The sequence below is a fragment of the Lissotriton vulgaris genome, chromosome 6, assembly GCF_964263255.1.
Source record: "Lissotriton vulgaris chromosome 6, aLisVul1.2, whole genome shotgun sequence".
In the NCBI taxonomy this organism is placed as follows: domain Eukaryota; kingdom Metazoa; phylum Chordata; class Amphibia; order Caudata; family Salamandridae; genus Lissotriton; species Lissotriton vulgaris.
In genome coordinates, this window is record NC_141694.1 from 1734336206 (window position 1) to 1734358100 (window position 21895).

General features: G+C 44.7%; 1 protein-coding gene across 1 annotated transcript in view; it reads right to left on the bottom strand.

Moving 5' to 3' along the window:
* Positions 1–21895, bottom strand: part of ALK (ALK receptor tyrosine kinase) — a 2610699-nt gene that overhangs the window by 662942 nt on the left and 1925862 nt on the right. The gene's annotated exons all lie outside the window — the stretch shown is intronic.

The following is a 21895-nucleotide window of genomic DNA, read 5'->3' on the forward strand; positions in this document are numbered from 1 at the left end:
TGACCATCGCAGGTGGAGTGCAGGGTGCAAAAAGAAAAGGATGGACTAGTATGCGGCCCAGACTTATGCATGAAGTGTATCCATTACATTTTGTTATTTTAGTGTGATGCCCTATGAGTGATGCGTGCATTGCTCATTGTGCCAATGGATCCAAGGTGCACCTCACCAATGAGGCCCAATAATGCTGAAACCTGTCTGGGTTACTTGTGCTCTCATTCAGAGGGGAAATGACCTGTCAGTTCCAGCTGGACTGTTCCTATTGGAGTAAGAGACTGACTTGGATATGGCTATTCCCTATTTTGAATGATGCACTGAGCAAAACACTGATGGACTGATTGGCGACCTGAGTTATTGACACTGACTGACACTTCTTGAAGCATTCAACCAATCACCTTTAGTTTTTTCCATAACAGAACTGTGTCTCTAATACAAAACACCGGATAAACTGTAAGAAACTATTTGTGCTAAAGCAGCAGCCCCAATCCCAGAGTGTGTGTCCCATTTCAAAACCTTCCATTCGAAACCCTAGTCTCGAGAAAAAACATGTCAGGTTTAAATAAGGTGCTTGGGCATAATGGGCTCCAGTCTTCTTTTTCTAGGCAATAGTACATCAAAATTCTGTTTCAAAAGGGGGGCGCCAGAGAGCGCACTGCTGGATGGCTGCCTCCTAAGACAACTCCGCCGGGCAGGTGCCAAATATGCAATAATTAGCGATTTGCGGACAGCCAAATGCTGATCCATTCGCCTGACACGAGATCGGAAGGTGCTGGCTATCGACTTTGAGGGACGGCGCTGCAAAACACCACGATAACTGCTGAGAAAAACGTGAAAACTTGCTGTTCAGCAGTAGCACGCGAAAGAAAAGAAGATGGCGGCGTCCCAGGGAAATTCCACTGTTTTCAAGTGAGACGGCGAGCACTAATGGTGTATTGCGGTGATCCAAGAGGGCACATGTAATGCCTATTGTGAATGTGGATGGTCTTGCCGGCAGTGCTCCATTTTGTTTTACAGTGTGGAGCATTGTGAGCTGCATCAGACCCCGCGGTGTTCAAGATGGCGGGTGGACAAGCAAACGGCGACGAGGAGTGATGCGCGGAAAGAATTGATGGTGCTGTGGTGCTGTCGGCCGTTGTAATGCCCGTTAAATACACATGCCAACAGCGCCCATACGTCCTATAAATAAAACGACTGACCGAAGCTGCCGATGTTGTGCAACTCTGCCATGGACAGCTTGCGGTGCTTGCCGGATCTGAAGTCTGTGTAGTGCCTGCCGGATAAGGTGAGTGCTGCCATATTTGTCCGCTCATGTTGCTGGTGGGGGAGTCCTGTTACTGCGCCGTTAACTTACAGTGCGCCTTTGAAATCTGAGAGACTGTGGATGCCCGGAGTGGTGCGTGACAGCCGTGAGACATAGGAGCGGTCAGTGGGTTTTATGGACTCTTGGCGGTGACCGTTCTGGGCTGCTCGGCGGTAATAGAGGAGTACTCGACTGGCACAGCCCATGCGGTGATCCAGATACGCTGGAAATATAGCGTGCAGCGCATTAAAGGGCGATGTGTCACTAGGGGCCAAAAAAGCAGTAAATTTCAGTGTGCTGCCAGTGAAATCCAGGCGCAGTGCCGATCTACCCAGTACTGCGTGTGTACTGCCAGTCCAGCGATTCCAGTGCGTTGGACAGAAGGCGGTTGATTGAAACCTCTGTGTGAAGCGCGGTGTGCTGCCTGCACCTGGTCGATAAACACTCTGACTCTTTGATAGGCGCCTGCGCCTCCATGGGCAAACCAGACAAACAAGAGGCCAAACTGCAATTTGAAACGAAAAAGAGTACCAAAACTGCGGCGTCAACCTCTGATGCGGACCAAGATACTGAGGGGAGCTCAAGTGCCGGCATTGTGGGGGTGTTGCAGGCTATCCAGCTAAGTCTACAAGACATAAATGGTAAACTAGATAACATTACTCTAAGGGTTGATAACATGGCGAGCGCTTGGTGGAAGCAGAAACGCGCATCTCCGCGGTTGAAGATGAGTCAAGCAACACGACTGCTAAATGTAAAGAAATGGAAAAGTCTCTGGAAATGATAAAAAGTAAGGCGGAAGATTTAGAAGCGCATCAGAATAGTGGGGCTTCCGGAATCCACAAACACTGGTCGTATGGAGACGTATGTAGAAGACATGCTCCGAAGTGTGTTTGGCGCAGAACATCTATTGTCAGTTTTTCTGATCGAACGAGCGCACAGATCTTTAGCTCTGAGGCCTAAGCCAGGCGCTGTGCCAAGGCCAATAATTGCTCCAGTACTCAACTATAGGGACCGCAATGTGATCCTAAGACTGGCCCGTGAAAAGCAGCAGGTGACGTACCAGGGGAATAAACTGGAGTTTTATCCTGATTTCACAATGTCGGTGCAGCTGGCAAGAAAGGAATTCAACCCCATGAAGAAAAAGCTGCGAGATATGGGGGTGGAATATGCAATGTTATATCCGGCCATATTACGGGTCACATATGAGGGTCAGGCCACACTTTTGCAAACACCGGGGGCAGCGCAGGACTATATCAAGATACTGAACAGCAGGCGTAAGGAACAGCGCAGTGCGGAGAAGAACCAAAAATTCAGAGTGAGCAGATCTTCACAACCACCTTTATATAAATACGCACTGTTTTGGTATGGTAAGGGTATGATCTGCACACTGGTGCGATGCTACTTCACAGGCAAACAGGTATGGTCCTAAGGGTACAAGAGTTATATAAAGTCTACAGAAGGGACTATGCGTGCCTTTGATGGATATAAGCAGATCACTTGAGCATGGTCATCTTAGTGCGTAGCACTCTGTGCTGCAGGACAAGTATCACCTTCTCCATTGTTGTCTGCTTAAGATATGTCCAAATGCTGGGGTGATAAGGTATCACTGTCCTGCCTGTCTAATTGTACGGACCCGAGAGACATGTTGAAGTGGGACGTAATTGTGGCACTCAGAGTAATGCTGGGGAGGGGTCTGTCGATTTGGTGGGGCAGGGATGACTTAACGTATACTGCAGTGCAGGAGCTATGTGCTGAGTGTTAATATGTTAAAATAGTTAGTAGTGAGGCACACTATTATGCATCTTGTGGGACCTAATTGGGTAATATAACCAAGTGGTACAAAGTACCAGCGAGATGTAATAGCATTTATGTCTGCGTTTCTACGAAGCACCTGGCCACATCCACTTTGATGGATGGAGTTGTGCGAACTCGGTGGACCCCCTAGGCGGGTGTAACCCAATTTGTGTTAAGATATGTTACTGTTTCCTAGGGGATCATGTCTTTGGAAAAGTTGGGATGCTGAAGTGGGTGGGGGGAGGAGGGAGGGGTGTTGGTTATTGTTTGGTAGGCCAATGCATTTGAGAGACATTGCTATGATCCAATTCACTATCAGATTGTTATGTATCAAAAATGTTGTAAATGGAGATGCGACAGAAGTATGCTATAAACATTATATCACATACAATACATTAAAAATAGTTTTAACATGTCCACTGAAAAACTGCAACCAACCACGTTGAAATTGCTCACTTGGAACGTAAGGGGATTAAATAACCCTAAAAAGATAAGGCAGATTTTTGCGTATCTAGATCGACAACAAATAGACATTGCTCTTCTACAGGAGACGCATTCGTCACCACACAGTAATAGTACTATAGGATACAGATGGACAGAATCAATACACACGTCATACTATTCATCCTACTTGAGAGGTGTCATTACATTAATTAAGAAAGGAGTTCACTTTCAAGTAGATACTACTACTTCTGATACTATAGTACGCTATGTCATAGTGACAGATGCACACAGAGGCCGTAAACTTGCTATTATTAATACCTATGGACCAAATACTGACGATCCTGACTTTTTTAGAGACCTAGGGAGGAAAATACATTACTTATCGGGTATACCCATAACCTGGGGGGGAGATTTTAATATTGCCCTACAAGAAGACATTGACAGGTCAGGGACAACAATGGAACCTCACAAAAGGGCACTGGGTGTAGTGCGTGATATCATGTCCATTCACCAACTTACCGATGTTTGGCGATCACGCCATCCCGAGAGACTGGAAGCCATGCATGTGTCGGCAGCGAACAATAGCTGGTCGAGAATTGACTATTGGCTGGTGGCTGAGGATAACATGCTGTGGACTAAATCCGTGCAACATATAGCAAGAACATTGTCTGATCATAATTCAGTCACACTCAAGATAGACATACCATATTATACACCACCACCATATAGTTGGAGTTTTAATGTGTGGGCACTGGTAGATCCAGTATACACAGATGCTATCACTCAAGCAATTAAAGATTACTTTGACTTCAATCAATCAAGCACTAATGATCCTGGGCTTTTGTGGGAAGCGCTCAAGACCACAATTAGAGGCACCTGTATCAGTACGGCTGCGGCATACTTAAAGATATCAGGAGGCAACTCACAATACAGAAAGAGTAGCTACGCGAGTTAGAACACGAATAAGAGAGAACAGGCTCTACAACACTACTGGGAGATATTAGACTTCTTCTGTCGGAATATCAAGAATATGCAACAGATGAGCCTAAATATATCATGAGAAGACAGGTGGCGAGATTATATGGGGAGGAGGGTAGACCGGGTAGAGCTTTGGCTGGGAAAATTCGCTCAGGGCACGCGTCCCAGATAGTAACAAAGATCAGGGACGCCAATGGGACCCTGCTGCATGATACGCACGGAATCCTGCAGGAATTTATGCACACATATGGGAAGTTATACGCTGCGCAACCCTCAGCTTGTTCGGAGGAGATTTTGGAATATTTGGCGGATGTGGCCATAGCGTGGTTATCAGATACCCAACGTGAATATTTGGCATTACCAATCTCGGTAGAGGAGGTGACTGAAGTAATAAAGACATTACCTAATGGTAGAGCTCCAGGCCCGATGGCTTTAGCTGTGAATTCTATCAAACATTTGTGGATAAGCTGGCACCTCACCTAGTGGAACTTTATGGGGATGCACGTGAAAAGCAGATATTGCCACCAACATTGAGGTAAGCGGTCTTGATTGCACATTTAAAACCAAATAAAGATCCGGAATACCGCGACTCATATAGGCCGCTATCCCTCATAAATGTTGATACCAAAATTTTGGCCAAAGTACTTGCAGCTAGACTTCAACCACTCATGACCAACTTGGTTCTACCGGATCAATCTGGGTTTATTCCCTTGCGTTCCACAACACACAACACTAGAACGCTATTTGCCTTCTCCGATTACCTAATTCCAAGTACTAAAGCAACTGCGATCCTCCTTGATGCTGCTAAAGCATTTGATTCGATTGAATGGGTATATTTGCAAATAATGTTAATACGAATGGGTTTCACACCAGTTTTCCTGCAATGGGTGAAATTATTATACACGACACCAACAGCTAGAATCAAAGTAATGAAATATATATCTAATGCCATACCTATTGGGAGAGGGACGAGGCAGGGCTGTCCCCTTTCGCCGTTGCTATTTGCAATTGTGCTCAAGCCACTAGCCTGTAAAATTAGGCAGAAGCATCATTATTCGACATTACAATTCCCACAAAGGCCCCTGCATATATACCTATATGCAGACGATATGATGCTCTATGTGCATGACCCAGAACAAAATTTGAACCCCCTTTTGAGAGAATATATTAGGTTTGGGCAACATTCAGGTCTACAAATAAACTGGACTAAATCGTTAATAATACCTTCAACGGATTCTACCAATCCCCCTTATCACAGATTATCAGTTAGAGTGGCAAGACGAACCTGTTAGATATTTGGGAGTTTGGTACCACCGAGACCCAGAGGTAGTGATACACACTAATTATGGTAGAGTAATAAGTACCATAGAGGAGAAAATTGAAAGATGGATTCATATGCCGTTGATGCTGGCGGATAGACTAGCCATTGTTACAATGGTTATTCTACCAAAACTGTTATATTTGTTTAACAATATCCCAATATGTCCTCCAGCAGAGGTGTTTCATAGAATATCCACAATCGTACTTAAGTTAATATGGGCAGGAAAGCATGCCCGGATCACACTACGATACCTGACACTGCCTTACTCACAAGGGGGATGCAGGGTGCCTGACTTTTTGCTCTATTACTTATGGGCCCAAGCACAATATATACACTACTGGTACCACAAGATTCCCTACCTAACACATGTGGCTATTGAGGTGACGCAGCACTGATTCCACTAAACGCAATCATCAAGGACTGTAGACCCCCGCTACATAACAAAGACATAAATACAATAGATGCCACTAATAACGCGTGGAAAACAATTGGGCGCAAAGCGAACAAATTGCCATTATATGCACCGTCTCTACCACTACATAACCACCCAGAACTTTCAGTCACACAAGAAGAAGTGGGAATGAAATTAATACAGCAAGTAGGTATAGACAAACTGGGGGATTTATATAATGACGGTGTTTTTAAAACATTGGAAGACCTCTCATATATAAGTAATCAAACACTACTGTTTAAATTTACTCATCATCGGTTAAAAGGTGCAATAAAAAAATTGTATCCAACCTACCCAACAGAACCACCAAGACTAGACACGTTACAGCTACTTATTACCACTCCAAATGCCACACACCTGGTATCCAGACTGTACACTAAAGTGCAGGAAGAAATAGCAGATATAGCCCAAGAGGCGATGGAGAGGTGGAATGAATGTCTGGATGAACGATTGACGGTGGAGGAATGGTATACAACGTGCTCGCTAACAGGAATGCTGACACCAAATGGTAACCTAAGGATGGTGCATTATAAATACTTGCACCAAACCTATTACACCCCGGTGAGGTTATGCAGATACGGACTCAGGACTGACTCTAGATGTAGGAGGTGCAAAGAGGAAAATGCAGATTTTATAAATTTAGCATGGTTATGTGATGCAGTGGTGAGGTATTGGGAAAATGTGATTAAGATACTGAGGGAAATGCTGGGTGTTGATATTGATTGTTCTGTACGTGCATGTCTGCTGGGATTGGTGCCAAATGTAAGAGCAGCAAAGAGGACATTTTGTGTAATAGCATTGTTAAGAGCTAAACGCAGAATATCATTATGTTGGGGTAGTAAAAAGAACCCGACAGTTTAACACTGGTTGAAGGATCTCACATACTATAAAGATACATTGCAAATGTACGAAGAACTACCCACTGGGTCGAAACCTAGAGACTATTGGATGTTCCTCGTTGCAGACCTACAAACAAATCAAGTGGACTAACTGTGTATAATGGAACTGTTTTATTAATATACTCCCAGATGACGACTTAAAGTTGGTACTGGATATAGGATGTTGTAATGCAAGGTCGCATTGTTTATTGTATAAATTGGGCATAAAAATAAATTTAGTTTTTAGTTTCAGAAAATGAAATATTTTCTGAATCAATGCCATTTTATTCCTTCTTAGGTGAGAGCACTTTCAATAAGGATCCCGTTCTATTCGTGTACAGTATTAAACTGAGGGTGCTGAGTATGCATTATGCTAAATATGCCAGCAAGAGTGCTGATGTAGTACATCAGAGTTCTGCTCAATATGTCAGCTGGTTGGAGTGATAGCTGATGTTTAACTAAACTAGAGGGGCTCACAGCACCAGTGAGAAAGCTGGTCATTGCACTTGTGCGCCAAGGTGGTTTTTCTAGAGACTAGAACAGGAACAGATTACCAATTTCATTATCCTTAAGTTGCTGATCTAACAGGCTCAACTCTCAGACAGCAGCTATTTACCATTTCATGGGTTCTACATAATGCCAATGTGCCCATTACCCAGTGGAAAAGCACAATTGCCATTCCAGTAGCCACACCTCCACCAGTATGCAAAGCACAATTGCCATTCCAGTAGCCACAGCCTCCACCTGTATGCAAAGTATCATTTCCAGTCCAATAGCCACAACCTCCAGCAGTATGCAAAGAGCCATTGCTGGTCCACTAGCCACAGCCTCCAGCAGTATGCAAAGCACCATTGTCAGTCCAATAGCCACAGCCTCCAGCAGTATGCAAAGCACAGTTGCCTTTCCAATAGCCAGAGCCTCCAGCAGTATGCCAAACACCATTGCCATTCAAATAGCCACAGCCTCCCCCTGCAGTATGCAGAGTACCATTGCCAAGCTGGTATACAACTTTTCCTGCACCACACATATTAACATGCCAAGGTAGTAATCCTCATTGTCCAAACAACCACACGGTGTTAAGAACACGATCTTCCTTTCTGAGATTCGCTGGCAGATTCAGGACATTGAGGAATATTTCTAGGATGGCTAGGCCAGTGTCTCTGCAGCAGACTATGTAAGGGGTGTTGCTGGGGCTCAGGGTAGTCACTGTCACCAAGACATCAGCAGACCTGTCCAATGGTACCACTGAGGTCTGGTCTCTTCATTTCTCCCAATCTGCCCTCCTAGGTTCATTCCTGTTGCGCTCCTGGTAAATCTCTGACAGTGCATGCCTATACATTCACTGCACAGGAAAAAGCTCAGTTCTACTGGTTGCTTGAGGTTTATCCAAAAAATAACATGCAACTTCTGAAATCATACTACTTTCTAATTAGTGGCTGTCTGACCCAGAGCTGGATTACTGAGAAGAGCTGATGGGCGCAGAGCTCACCTTGCCCAGGCATTTCCAAGGTTTATGTGGGGCCCAGGTAAAAAAATAACTGAAGTGGAGCCCTTCGCAAGGTGAGAACTTGTTTCAAAGTTTTAAAAAACATGTCCTACAGTGAAAGAGACGACACAGTAGGTCCACCATCTGGCATCACCTAGTGGTGGTAGAGGTGTTAACTGCCTTGTTGCTAGTAAAAAGGTCAGCTTTGCTTTCAAATCTATAAATAAATGTTGCTGCACAAGAGTAGGGCCTGTAAGAAGTGCAGGGCCTGGGGAATAATGAATCTTCTGCCACTATTTGTGACTGTCTTGGGCCTGTCAGCCAGTGCTGGGGGCGCAGCTGGTCTCAACTTGATGCCAGGGCTTAGAATGTACTCCTCTTCTGGTCACTTTTCATTGGTGAATAGGCTGACTACAAATGTCTATGAAAAACAGTCCAATATACTGATGAATCGGTTCATCCCCACATATACGGTGTCTCTTCAGACAGGCCTTAAACCCTTCTGAAAATGTCATCATTATTTTCTGACATGAGGTCTATTTGCCTAAAAGCTATCTCTCACATGTTGCTTAATAGTAGTGTGTTGTACGACTGCTAGAAAATGTGAAGCAACAGACAGCTCTATAACCAAAAAGACCTTTAAGATCCTGCTTCGAACTCAATTAAATTTATTTGATTGAATCAGGGGATGCACATTAGTTCAACAGCATAGAAAATGAAACCCTTCACCTTTCTCTGTGGATTTGATTCTAGGTCAAACCAGTAAAGAAAAATGTAATAATGTGGATGAGTTTTAAAGATACAGGCAGCGCCAGACGGGAAACCAAAATCATGGCAAAAATGCTCGAAACAGCCCTACATTGAAGAAGGGTGCGAGTAGAGAGCCATGGGGCCACTGGGATATTGCCACGGTGGCAGAATGGGCAGTCCAGCTCTGGGCACATCACTCTACGATGGGTCACCCAATGCCCTTGTTGCCTCAGTGTAAGTAAAAGGCCCTGTGTTGGGCACTTTATAGCTTTTCAAGAATCTGTTCCAGAGCATTACTACATTAATGTATGCTCCCTAGGCATGTACCCACATGGTGCTTACCCTGTAGCTGATTTCAGCAGAGTTTATTTTTATTTTGGTATTTTTTTTAAGCACAAAACATAATTATTTATTACATATCTTTTTCTTTTTTTAACGTATTTTTATTGTAGTACTGCATTATTTGTAACAATAATTTGCAAATTTTTCATTTTACAATTCTTGCAATCTGCCCATAGGGCCACTAGCAAGGCAACATTTGGGCAAGCAGAGTTTATTTTTCACTTAGACATCTCATTCATGACTTGGAAATGCCCAGAAGACAACTGAGAGGATCATTTAGTCGATTACTGGGGCCCTAAGAAGCTAGCAGAAAGATCTGCACTTTCTCACTGTAAGAATCCAAACTGCCAGCATGCCATCATACTCCTAAGAAGCATGGGAACTCATTTGCGGAGTACCGCAGGGCTCCTCGCTTAGTCCGACCCTCTGCAATATATACCTGACCCAATGGCAGATGCATTCCGGGCTTACAACATCAATGTCCTCACCCACAATGACACACAACTGATACGGTTCCTCTTGGACAAAACACCCAGCACCAGAAAGTAGTTCCCCACATGAGTGACCGAAGTAGCTACCTTGATGAAGTCCAACTGCCTCAAGCTGAAAACGGATACGGCTGAAGTGGTGATTTTCAGGAAGGACACATTGCCGTGGGACCAATCTCATTGCTGACAGACCTTGGAACCACTCAGAAGGCCAGCACACAAGCTAGAAACCTCAGAATCATTTTAGATAGCAAACTGGACGTGTTCGCCAACATTAACACACTTGCATTGTCCTGTTTTCATACCCTGAAGATGTTCAAAAAGATATTCAAGTGGCTTCTGAACAACACCAGGTAAATGGTTACCCAAGCCCACATCATTAGCAGACTAGACTAAGGGAACACCCTATTAGGAGGATAACCATCCAACCCACAGAACGACTACAGACCATCCAGAATGCAGCAGACTAGTCCTCAATCTCCCACGCCGGGCCCACATCAAACCTCACCAAAGGGAACTCCACTGGCTCCTAACAAACAAACACACACACTTCATACTCCTCACCCAGATGTTTAAAGCACCTCACAACACAGGCCCTGCCTACTTGAACAACTGCATACAACTTCACCACCCCTGCAGGCACCTATGTTCTGCTGGACTCTCACTAGCTCACACCTCATGCATGCACAAAGGCACACCAGGAGGTCCTGTCTGCTCATACATTGCTCCAAATGCCTGAAACGATCTCCCAAAACACATCAGAGCCTCCTCTCTCTTTCTTGAATTCCAAGAAGCTGAAGACCTGGCTCTTTAGTTTAGCCCTCCCAAAGCCACCCGCACACCTGTCACTGTGACAGGATACCCATAAGGTGATAAAGTGGAACAAAAATAAAGGTTACACATAACGTAACATAACAAAACATAACTGTTGACAATGGCCCTCTCTTCCTCCCCTTTTGGCTGAATTAGCTTTTGTTGGCTTTCGGACTTGATGCACTTTACCACTGCTAACCAGTATTAAAGTGCTCACTACCCTAAACACTGTTTGATTGGCTTACCCATGATTGGCACATTTCATTTACCTACAAACCGCTAGTAAAGTGCACTAAATGTGCTAAGGGCCTGTAAATTAAATGCTGCTAGTGGGTCTGCAATACTGATTGTGCCACCCACTGAAGTAGCTCTTTGAACATATCCCAGGCCTGCGATTGCAGAGCCTGTGAGTGCAGTTTTAAACTGCCATTGTCAGCCCAGCACCTTACACCTCCTGCCAGGCCCAGACTCTCTTTTTTGATGCATATCAGGCCCCCCTAATGTAGGTCCTAGACAGCCAGGAGGGCAGGGTGCAATGTATTAAAAAAGCAGGACATGTAGTTTTGAGTCTTACATCACCTGATAGTGAAGCACTCTTAAATTCAGTCAGAAAGTCAGTCAATATAACTTTATTCGGCACAAGGCCATAAAAGATAGGAGCATGCTATACAGATAAAAGTCTATTGGTGCTGAAGCGATAGAAAGTTTCATAATAAAAAAACACCTTAATAATATTAAAAATGTAAAACACTTGAAATGGATATTTAGACAGGTGTAGACAGTACTCAAAATGATATATACAGGTTTCAGGCATGATTAAAAAGCATTTAGAAAAGGACCACTTTGCATATAGATATTAAAATATAATGTGCTTTTTAACTCATAGATTTTCAAATTTTTAAGGCTCGGCAGACAAAACTTGTGATGGCAAAGCAACATAATTCTGACTTTTGGAGTAAAAGACATGACAAACAGATGTGTGGGAACTGACATCAAATAAACGCAAAACAGGCCCTAGAAAAGGAATTCTGGGTTGAGCATTAAACCCACAAAAAATGTGCAAGTGTTTGTTTAGCAATGCCATCACAGGGTCAGGGCGGTAGACTGTAAATCCACGAGCCCCACTGGGGGTAAGAAACCAAGAAGTGAACAATACGTAATCTAAATTGGGGTAGGTAAAACCTATGTTCTAAGTTGGTTACCCAAAGTAGGTAAGGTTCGACTCCTACTTCTTGTTTTAGATCTAGGTAGCGGGTTACTGTAGCTGAGGAATGTTGTTTAGAAATTCTCATTTGAGTTCTGTGTTGAAAAAACGCAGTTTTTACCTCATTTTTTTTACTGCCAGAAGTTTCGTTTGGCGAGAAAAAGAAATGGGCAGGCCAGACTGATAAATGACTTTTTAACATTAGTTAACCAAGGGATAGATGTAGGGTGTTCTAATTATACACAGTCCTCCAATATCTCTTTAAAAAACTAGGTCAACGGGGAGCTTCAGATCTTAAGCCACAGGAGCAGAGGGGCAACTAAAACTGTGTCTTCAAGATTAGGAACATGATTAGGCTGGCTGTGCTCCTTGGTATAGCAAGTAACCTGCCCAAAAATGTATATTTTATTATCTGCAATACACCGGGTGACGTGTATCCCCAGACTCTTGTCCCATATGTGCCCTGGGGTACACATTTAGATCTGTACAAAGTGATAAGCTCTTTAATTGGTCTATGGCCTAGTTTCTTTGAGAAATGGAAAATTGCCTCCATTGCCCCTTCCATCTTGCAGACTCTTAGGGTCAGGAGTTTGTTCCATCTTAGGTCGCATGACAGCAATACCAATCAATCAATCAACCAATCAGGGGGCTTATAAAGTGCAAGCTACTCACCCGGAATGGGTCTCAAGGCGCTGAGGGAAAGGGGCGGGGGTAAGGGGGAGGGGGGATTCGCAGTTCCTGGTGGTTCACTGAGTTCCATCGAAGAGCCAGGTCTTGAATTCCTTTGGGAACTTAGGGAGCGATGCATTCTGTTGGAGGTGGAGAGGTAGGGAGTTCCATGCCTTGGTCGTGAGGAGCGAGAAAGAGCACCCAACTGTTCTGCTTTTCTTGATCCGAGGAACCGTTGCAAGGGAGAGCTGGGCCGAGTGGAGAGAGCTCTGGGGAGCGTGAGACGCGAGGAGGTGGTTCAAGCTGGCGGGTCTGGTGTTGTGGAAGGCCTTGTGAGCGTGGGTGAGAAGCTTGAAGGTGATTCTCTTTTCAACGGGGAGCCAGTGTAGGTGTTGGCTGATGTGAGTGTGGCGTGGTAGGTTGAGGCCTAGTCTGGCGGTGGTGTTCTGAACATTTTGGAGTTTGCGGGTGTGGTTCTTGTTGGGATGCCAGGATGAAGGCCTGCTGTGCTGCTGAAAGGACGGCCACTCTGCTGGACTGCTACTCTGCTCGACCCCTGTTTTGCCAGCACCCTGAGTGACTCCAAGGGCTAGTTGGCTGGCCTCCTGATCTGAAGCCTCAGGCTTCCAACAACCTTGCATCTGCACCTGGACTCTGCCGTCTGTGAGTCTACCCTGCTAAGTGGTTCCACTGCAGCCTTGGACCCTTAGAAGTTGGCCTAAGGTGCTCCCCAGTGGAACCAATGTATCTTCCCTGCTGAGCAGGAGCATCATCCTGCCGAACTGACGCATCTCCTCGGCTGAGCCGTGCATCCTCGAGCAGAACCAAAGCATTGCTGCTGTTGTGTGGATTGGGCCTGGCGCAGAAGGTCTGCATCACCCTCGCAGTCTTTGAAACTGATGTGTTTCTGATGGCGCGGCACATCTCCAATCCCGGGACTCGCATCCATCATTGACGACAGCTTGACAATGACGCCAGCCTCTGCCTCACAACTCATCGGAACCGACGCATAGCCCTGGCTGCTCGGTGTCTGACTTCGCATTGTAAGAGCAGCTGAGGGGATCCTAAACAACGACGAACAGGACTTTGCACTGTAGCCTTGCCGCATTTCAAAACTGATGCATCACTGTGACTGCGTGACTCTTCTTGCCTTGGATCCATACAATGCTCCACAACCAGGATTTAAGGTACTTTGGCTCAGCGGGCCTAACCGCAGTCAGCCTGTACTTTTGACTTTGTTCCTCTCTTACGCGACCCAATATACCCTTGTTGGTGCTTTATGTTTCTAGGTACTATTTTACTATTTATTCTCTAAAAATTCATATCTCAAGTTCTATTTATTGGATGTTTGTAATTTTGGTCTTTTTTATTTATGAAAATCTACTCTATTGTTCTAAACCTGGCGTGGTATCTTTTTGTGAGGTGTTTTCATAGTTTTTACTGTTTGAAGTGCTGCACAAATACTTTACACATTGCTTCTTGGTTTAGCCTGACTGCTCTGTGCCAAGCTACCAGAGGGTGAGCACAGGTTAATTTAGGGTTTGACTGCCTCTTACTGTGACTACGATTGTGGTTGCTGCTTGACCAGGGCTCATACCTCAGTCCAGCAGTAACCCATTTTCTAACAATAACAACTTAACATACCAATAGTATAACACAAAAATAACCCAATGTAACAATGCAACACAAAATAAAACAAAAAACCACATCACCACAACAAAATGCAAGATAAGTATGTATAAATATGTGTGTCGCATAGTATCACCTCTGCAAATCTGCTTTCATAATATGGTGGTAAGAGGTATTTACACCAAGCAGTGCTATGGGTTGCCATCAATGATTTGTCCAAACGATTTGTGATCAATGCCTTCCCTGCAATCTTCTGTAGTCTGACTACCCTATGTGACTTCAAAAGAACACTCCCACTATGACTCATTGCGTCATGCAATTCATGGCAGACAAATTGAAACCTTAGGACACAAAAGTTGGGACCGGAAATAGATCACATCACATGACATTACACTACTTCATTCATGCACTTCAAATCAAGGACGTGTTGGTCTTCAAAGCAAACCACATTGGAGGCCGTAACACTTTCCTTGCTTTCTGCAGAAGAAGAAACAAAGGATACACTAGAGGAGGCGCTACCCATTTATTTCAGCACAATCCTACAAATTAAACAAAAGGGAAAACACAGATAAACTCTTTCATCAATCCTCACCACATCCATTCCTGCAAACAAGCGAATGTCACACAAGAAAGTGAACAACCACATAATACAGATCATCCCTACCACTCCAAGTACCTATCACAGAACTCACTACCATCGAAGTACCAGACAATCACTTAATGCCGTTTGATAGTTCTCATCACTGTTCATTGTAGCATCCTCCCCAGCCCAGGAGCATGTAACAGACCACACCACACACGGAGCACTGGTTCGCAAGTATTTATTTTTCAGCATGAAACCGTTAACTGAATGCACTGCGTTACAAACTTTATTGACCACACCCAGCCACATCCAACAGATTATGTAATGCTTGTAAGGAGTCTGCCGAGGAACCACTAGAGGCCTCATATGCACAAACACAAGAAATTAAATCTCCCCTTTGTTAAATAAAAAGTATGTGCAAATATATAAACATATACAACTCCTCAACCACTCATTGGGGTGCTTGCACCAGTCGTCCAGATCGAGGTGCATAAGGTAGAGGAGGGGCTCCTTTAGCTGGCATCTCGGGAGAAGAGTCAGATGCTTAACTTGGGCACTCAGGTGGACTTGCCTGACTCAAGAGGTCAGAGCCCGAGAAAATCAAGGCAAATGCTCAAAGTGTGACAAGTCTCTGGTTGTGGATTTTCTGGGGCTATGGGCAGTTACCATATATCCTTTGCTTGCCAAAACTCTTAGCGGTTCAGCATCAAATGGAGAATCAGTCTTTCTGGTCCGCTTTTGTTTGACAAGAAATGTCTCCTTTCTCGAAGACTGTGTCTCGAGCTCCTCTGTGCTTATCAGTGTAAGCCTTCATTTTGCATTTGTGAGAGGTACTAGTTACACAAATCTCATCAGGGTCTATAGACTGACTGGTGGTTCATTGTGGTATCTTCATTTCAAGAGGTTTCAGAACAGCAAGGTGGCAGGACTTTGTCCTTTTGTGGAATGAGTGGAATTGTTGTATATGAATCTAGGCCCCTAGTGTAATTTTCCAGGTTCATGCCCATACATAGGTATAAATCACCCTATCCTTATATAGGTATAGAAATCATAACCATATTTAGACTTAGCCCATACAGTCCAAATACGGCATGGCTACTTCCACAAGTTGCGAGAATCCACAACGATTTCTTGGAAAAACCTGCCTTCAGCAGTCAGGGACTTCCCCTTGCTTGAATATTGATTTACCAAGAACTCAATGAGTTTTCAAAGAACTGAGTCTTTGATGACGGTATTATGTCCAACCTTACGTCAAACTCGACACCTTCAAGGTATAAATATGCCCACATTTGCCCAGGCAAACACACGGTGGTTTGGAGCAGTTCGACTATCTACTTGCCTGACGCCCTGCTACAGCAAGTGCCGAAGGAAGCCGACCCTCCAGCTGATGCACTGAGAGAGACGCTGTCTTTTCTCCTGCTAAGAAATACAGCTCCCGTGTTTCCAGGCTACCCTTGTGGTTGCTGGGAAATTGAGTCCTGAGAGAGAGATACAAGACCTCCTTCATTCTAAACCAAGGTACGGAGTTGATTAGACCCTTAGAGAATTCTTGGAATAGATTCTTGGCAAAAGAATACTAAACTTAAGCTACACCTCACTTACTTCTTCCCTCGTACTAGACCTAGGTTATGTACACCGGGGTAGGCGTAAAATGTTAGAAGCACCAGTTGAGTACTTTTAGTCATTATTTATTAATGTATGTATTCTATGTTATTTTATATGGCTTAGAAACCATACCATGCTTTTACAGTATTATTTTATAATACTCTTCGTACTGTACGCATTGTACTTTGCAACCAGTATTACGATTGTAGCAGTTTATTTCCTCTGCCTGAGAAAGAAGACTGTTCAATAAATACTTTTTTTTTAAAATGCCTGTCTCTCTATTTCTCTGCACCTCTGTTGAAACGAAGCATGCACGATTGACTGAGTGAAATAGTTGTCTACTGTTTCCACGACTCTAGAGATACATTTCTTATCCTGGGGAAACAAAGTTGTCATGTTTATGCGGTTGTCAGAAATGAATCCCTTCTTGTGAATTCGAGAAAGTTTCAAGTGACCTCTGAGCTAGCTGGCACTCACAATTAAGTCTAACATATTCGATAGAGACCTAGTCGACCTCAGTCCTACGTTTAAACTATAGTATATATTATTCCAATGCACAGAGCCTATTGGGAATATAGGAACTACACTACAGAATGGCAGGCACAGAGGGCTGGGCTTAAAGCGAACTTGGGTTGATTCCTTCCAGCGCAGCACGCTGAACCACCTGTTTCCAAATACTCATAAATATGTCAAAAATGCCATTTGCTTGTGGCCAGAGAGGTCTACTTTTCTGATGTTTGATGTTCAAACAATTAAAAAAGTCTTTGAACTCTCTGCTATTGAAGGGTGGACCGCTGTCAGATTTGAGAGTGGAAGGAACACCCCATTCTGTGAAAATGTCATCCAGTCTCTCGATGACATTGTCATGTTTAGTTGATGAGAAGTCCTTCACAAGAGGAAAACGTGAGCACTCTTCGACAACTATCACAAGATGATGTCCATCATTGAGAGGTCCAAAGAAGTCAAACGCAATCCTATTCCAGGTCTGCCTAGGGAGATCAAACATATTCAGCAGGTACTGAGTTTTTTGACAGACAAGTGCACAGATGACATTCTTTTGGTTCCCTTTCAAGTCGTTCATCAAGGCATGGGCACCACACTCGATCCCTAGGGGCTTTCATATTGGCGGCAATGCCACAATGTCCTTCGTGTGCCAGTTCAATAACTTGTTGCCTCAGGCTTTCAGGAATAACAATTCTTGTCCCTCTTAGTATGAAACAATCATGTGTAACAGAAAGTACTTCCCGAACATTCTTGAATTTCTGGAACTCAACATCATATGTAAGAGGCCGAGTATGTTTCCTCCATGATTGCATTGCAATGATGTCTTTAAGCTTGAGCATGCCTTTGTCAATTCTAGCAGCTGTCAAAATCTGTTCAATATAAAGTGCTACAGGCACACTCGATTTTACTGTAAAATTGATGTAGGCTCAGCCGCTTTGGACATTGTACTATGACGCTGTAGTGGCACTCGTGAAAAATAGTCTGCATGGTTTTGGTCCTTCCCCAGTTTGTGCATAATGGTGTAATCATACTCCTGCAGATGCAACCCCCACCTCTCCTTGTGAGTGGGCATCTTGGCTTATGGATTTATAAAAATGGTGAGCAACGCCTGATCATCCTTGATAAGGGTGAAATGCTTTCTGTACAGAAACGCATGGATGTATTCAAACTGCCATACTACTGCTAAGCTTTCTTTCTCAGGTTGTGAATAAGAATTTTCGGTCTGAGACATCACTTTATTTGTGCCAGGGGTTTCCTGTGATCAGCACTGGCACTTATTTCACATGTCCTTTAGTGTCTGCCTGGTAAGTCTTCACAGGCTGCCCACCCTGGTCTAGGCATGATGAAAGTGCATCATCATCATACATGCCTGTCATGAAGGAATATGTCATTTCCATTGGATAATCATGGCTGAGGGCTGGCTCATGCCTGAGCTGGGTTGAAGCAGGCTAGGAAGGTTCAGGACAAACTTTTCACAACTTCATAGAGCAGATTAAAATTGCATAGCATGCTTTTTTTTATCTGCTCGCACTGAACTGAAATCAGAAGGAGCTATCTATAATTCTTAATTAGACATGCTCGTGGTCGGAGCCCACCACCATCTGCAGTTATTGTCAGACCTGCAGTCCCGGTCAGACGCCGGTGTGCATGTGCTGTTTGCACTCTTTAAAACATGCCAGCAGTGCGTGAGCCTACCAGTGGCAGCATTACTGGGAGCAGCTGGGCAGTAGGCACTGCAGGGCATGCTGCACTGTAGACACCTGCCAGACCTGCACAAATTAATTAGAGCACCACCCGAACTGCACAACGGTGACCCGCTGTGATCAGCCATCCCCCCCACAAAGAAGCAAGTGGAGCAAATCATTGTTTATACTGGGAAGACCCTTGCTGATGTGTGCGCGTCTGCCTTGAAAAGTAGAACTGTGTGCATGTTTGTAGTGCTTTCAGGAGTACAAGGTTAAGTAGACATTTACTAGAAGAAATAGACAAAAGGAATAGAAGATATCTACACGAGAAGGCTGTTTCTACTGCACAAATTGCTTTTGACTTTATCAAAGTGTAAAGACGGGCTGATGGGGTGATGGGATTTATAAGCAAAGAAAAGCTTTTCAAAACGGTACCATTCATCCAGAATAAAATGGATCTGCTTTCTTATTAAAAATGTTAATGCCAGTGGGCTGTAGAAGGTTAGTTAATGTCAGGAAGGTATTTCTGTATATGAATTCCACATTCTTGCTGCATTGTCTCTCCAGACTCAGTTTTTGTTTAAAATATATGTGTGTAAAAACGGATGTATTGCCGAATAAATTCAGCTCTCACTAAACTTTGTAATGCCAAAGGGGTTTGAGTACTTTCTCTACTCAAACTGTGTATGGTTGTCTTTTTAAAAAATGTATTTAAAGGTCAAGCCACGTGCCCACACAAAAGAAGCTACGCTACGAAAAGCGAAAAGGTGGCCTAGTGACTGCAGCTGCCGACTATGCAACACAGGGAACCAGATTTGAATCCTTGGGCTCAGCACCTTGTGAATCCAACAAATCTCCCTTTGCATGAAAATAATGTAGTCTCAATTTTTGAGAAGTGCTTGTATCTTCTCCTCAGTCTGGGATTGCCCCATCCAAAACTGTCAAAAATAAAGTGCGGATTCTGACTGTCACTCCTGCTCTAATCTCATCCAATATGAACTAGGGAAAAAGCATTAATATTTGACATCAGACGGGGACACTCATCTAATCATTTGGATTAATGGCACAGAGAGGAACTTGAGAACCTGAGATGAAGCCTAGCTTCCCTACTTGCCCAGATCACAACAGGACACATGTGGCGCAGCAGCAAGGGCGGATGACTCCGGATCACCGGCCCGCGGATCTATCCAAGGCGGCAGCTCAGCCCAGAACCATTTGAATCTGGGCAATAGCTCACTTAATCTTCCCGAATGCCCCCAGTGCCTTGAGAACCTTAGGGGTAAGTAGTACACGCTTTACAAATAGTGGTTAATACCACTAAGTTACCTTTTCTGCTAAAATTGTGCTTTAAATGAACTTTCGGATTTCATTTTCTCAGGACGAGAACCTCCTAACAAAACTTTACTTTTGGAGGGCTCACTCAAAGAAATTCAGATCAGGTATTACACCTGGTTCTCAGCCATGCCATGGTTGATGTGGGTGGCATCCCTGGAGGAAGTGGAGGAAGGTGAGGGAAGTGAGTGTGGACTCCTAAGAAGAAACTTTGACATACACTCCAGCTAGCATTGGCCATATTATGTCTCTGAGCATCGGGTTGTCCACTGTGTTGAACAGGGATCACTCCCAACCCCAAAAGGCTTGCATCTACCACAATCTCTGTATGCAATTTCGGATCAAAGGAAGCCATTTCGGTGGGTTGGAGGGGGGGTGTGGGGGGGTGGAGGGGGTGGCCAAGATGGTGTCTGTGGGGGATGTTTAATCTCAAGCTCCACATTGGGCCCACTATGTATCCTGCATTTATTCCCCCTACGTCCAAGTACTCAACGACTCCCTGTGCTAACTGTTAGGAATACGGGTCCGGAGTGAACGGCTGATCATCATCCTAATGGCACACGGAGAGATCTGTGCTTTTGGTTCCTGGAGATGCGTGTGAGGAAGGGCCTCGCACCTGGGTCCGGACGCGGCATCAGAGTTTGGGATCCCCCGGGGCGCCTTATATCGCCTGCGGCTGGGGACGCACATCACCCCGTGGCCCAGACTGCGTCAGACCCAGGGCCGCTGTAGGTGAACAATGTTGAATATGGAGTGGGTGGCAGTCCGCCGCCTGCTGTGTGCCTGTCCCTGGAATGTTGCCAGATTGTGAGGGTGCTTGGCTGATCGGGAGGGGCCGCAACGTGGAGGCCTTGCAGGCTTCTTTTCTTCTCCTGTATCTCTGGCACTGCTGTTGTGGGAGCAGAGGAAAGATCACTGACAGGGTCCCTCTGCTCCACCTCCCCCTGACCGGCTGTGTTCCTGCATTTCGGACTAGGCGCACGCCCCCTGAATCCTTGCTGTCAACATAGCAGGAGGTTACTGCTCCTTGGGGGAGATGGCCTGTGAATAACTGCTGGGTGCAACAGCCCTGCACAGACGTGAAGCCCAGAGGTGGAGTTCAAGTCGCGGACCCATGCGAGTCAGAGTAAACCGACTACCTTGGACCCCACACAGGTGGTGGGAAAATTAAACTGGAGGAGGTGGGGGATAACGTACCCCGGTGCCCTGCAGCTCTCTTCACTGGATTGACAATCAATTACTCAGCCCAAGGATTAATACTGCTCAGGGCTGTACTTTTGTTTGACTAACTTACCTACTATTCTGACACAACCAATTTGAATACCCTCCCTGCTTGACTCACCCTTATGTAAAGTTGTCCTCACTACCTCAACCACAGCACCAACAAACTTTAAGTAACCCAGTCCTGATGATGACCTGAAATTAGCCGGGTTGAAACGCTGTTGACTGTTCAGCGCATCTCTAGGCATCATCTTGGTTCCAAAAAACTGTTTAAACCAATTATAAATGTCCTACTAACTGTTTTTGTAACCATCAGTTATTCTTGTTTTTATTTGCTTTTCACTTGTCACTTGTGCCATGCACCTTACAACGAGCACCTTTGTGCACAGTGTACTTTTGGGTTACCATCAAAAATCATTCA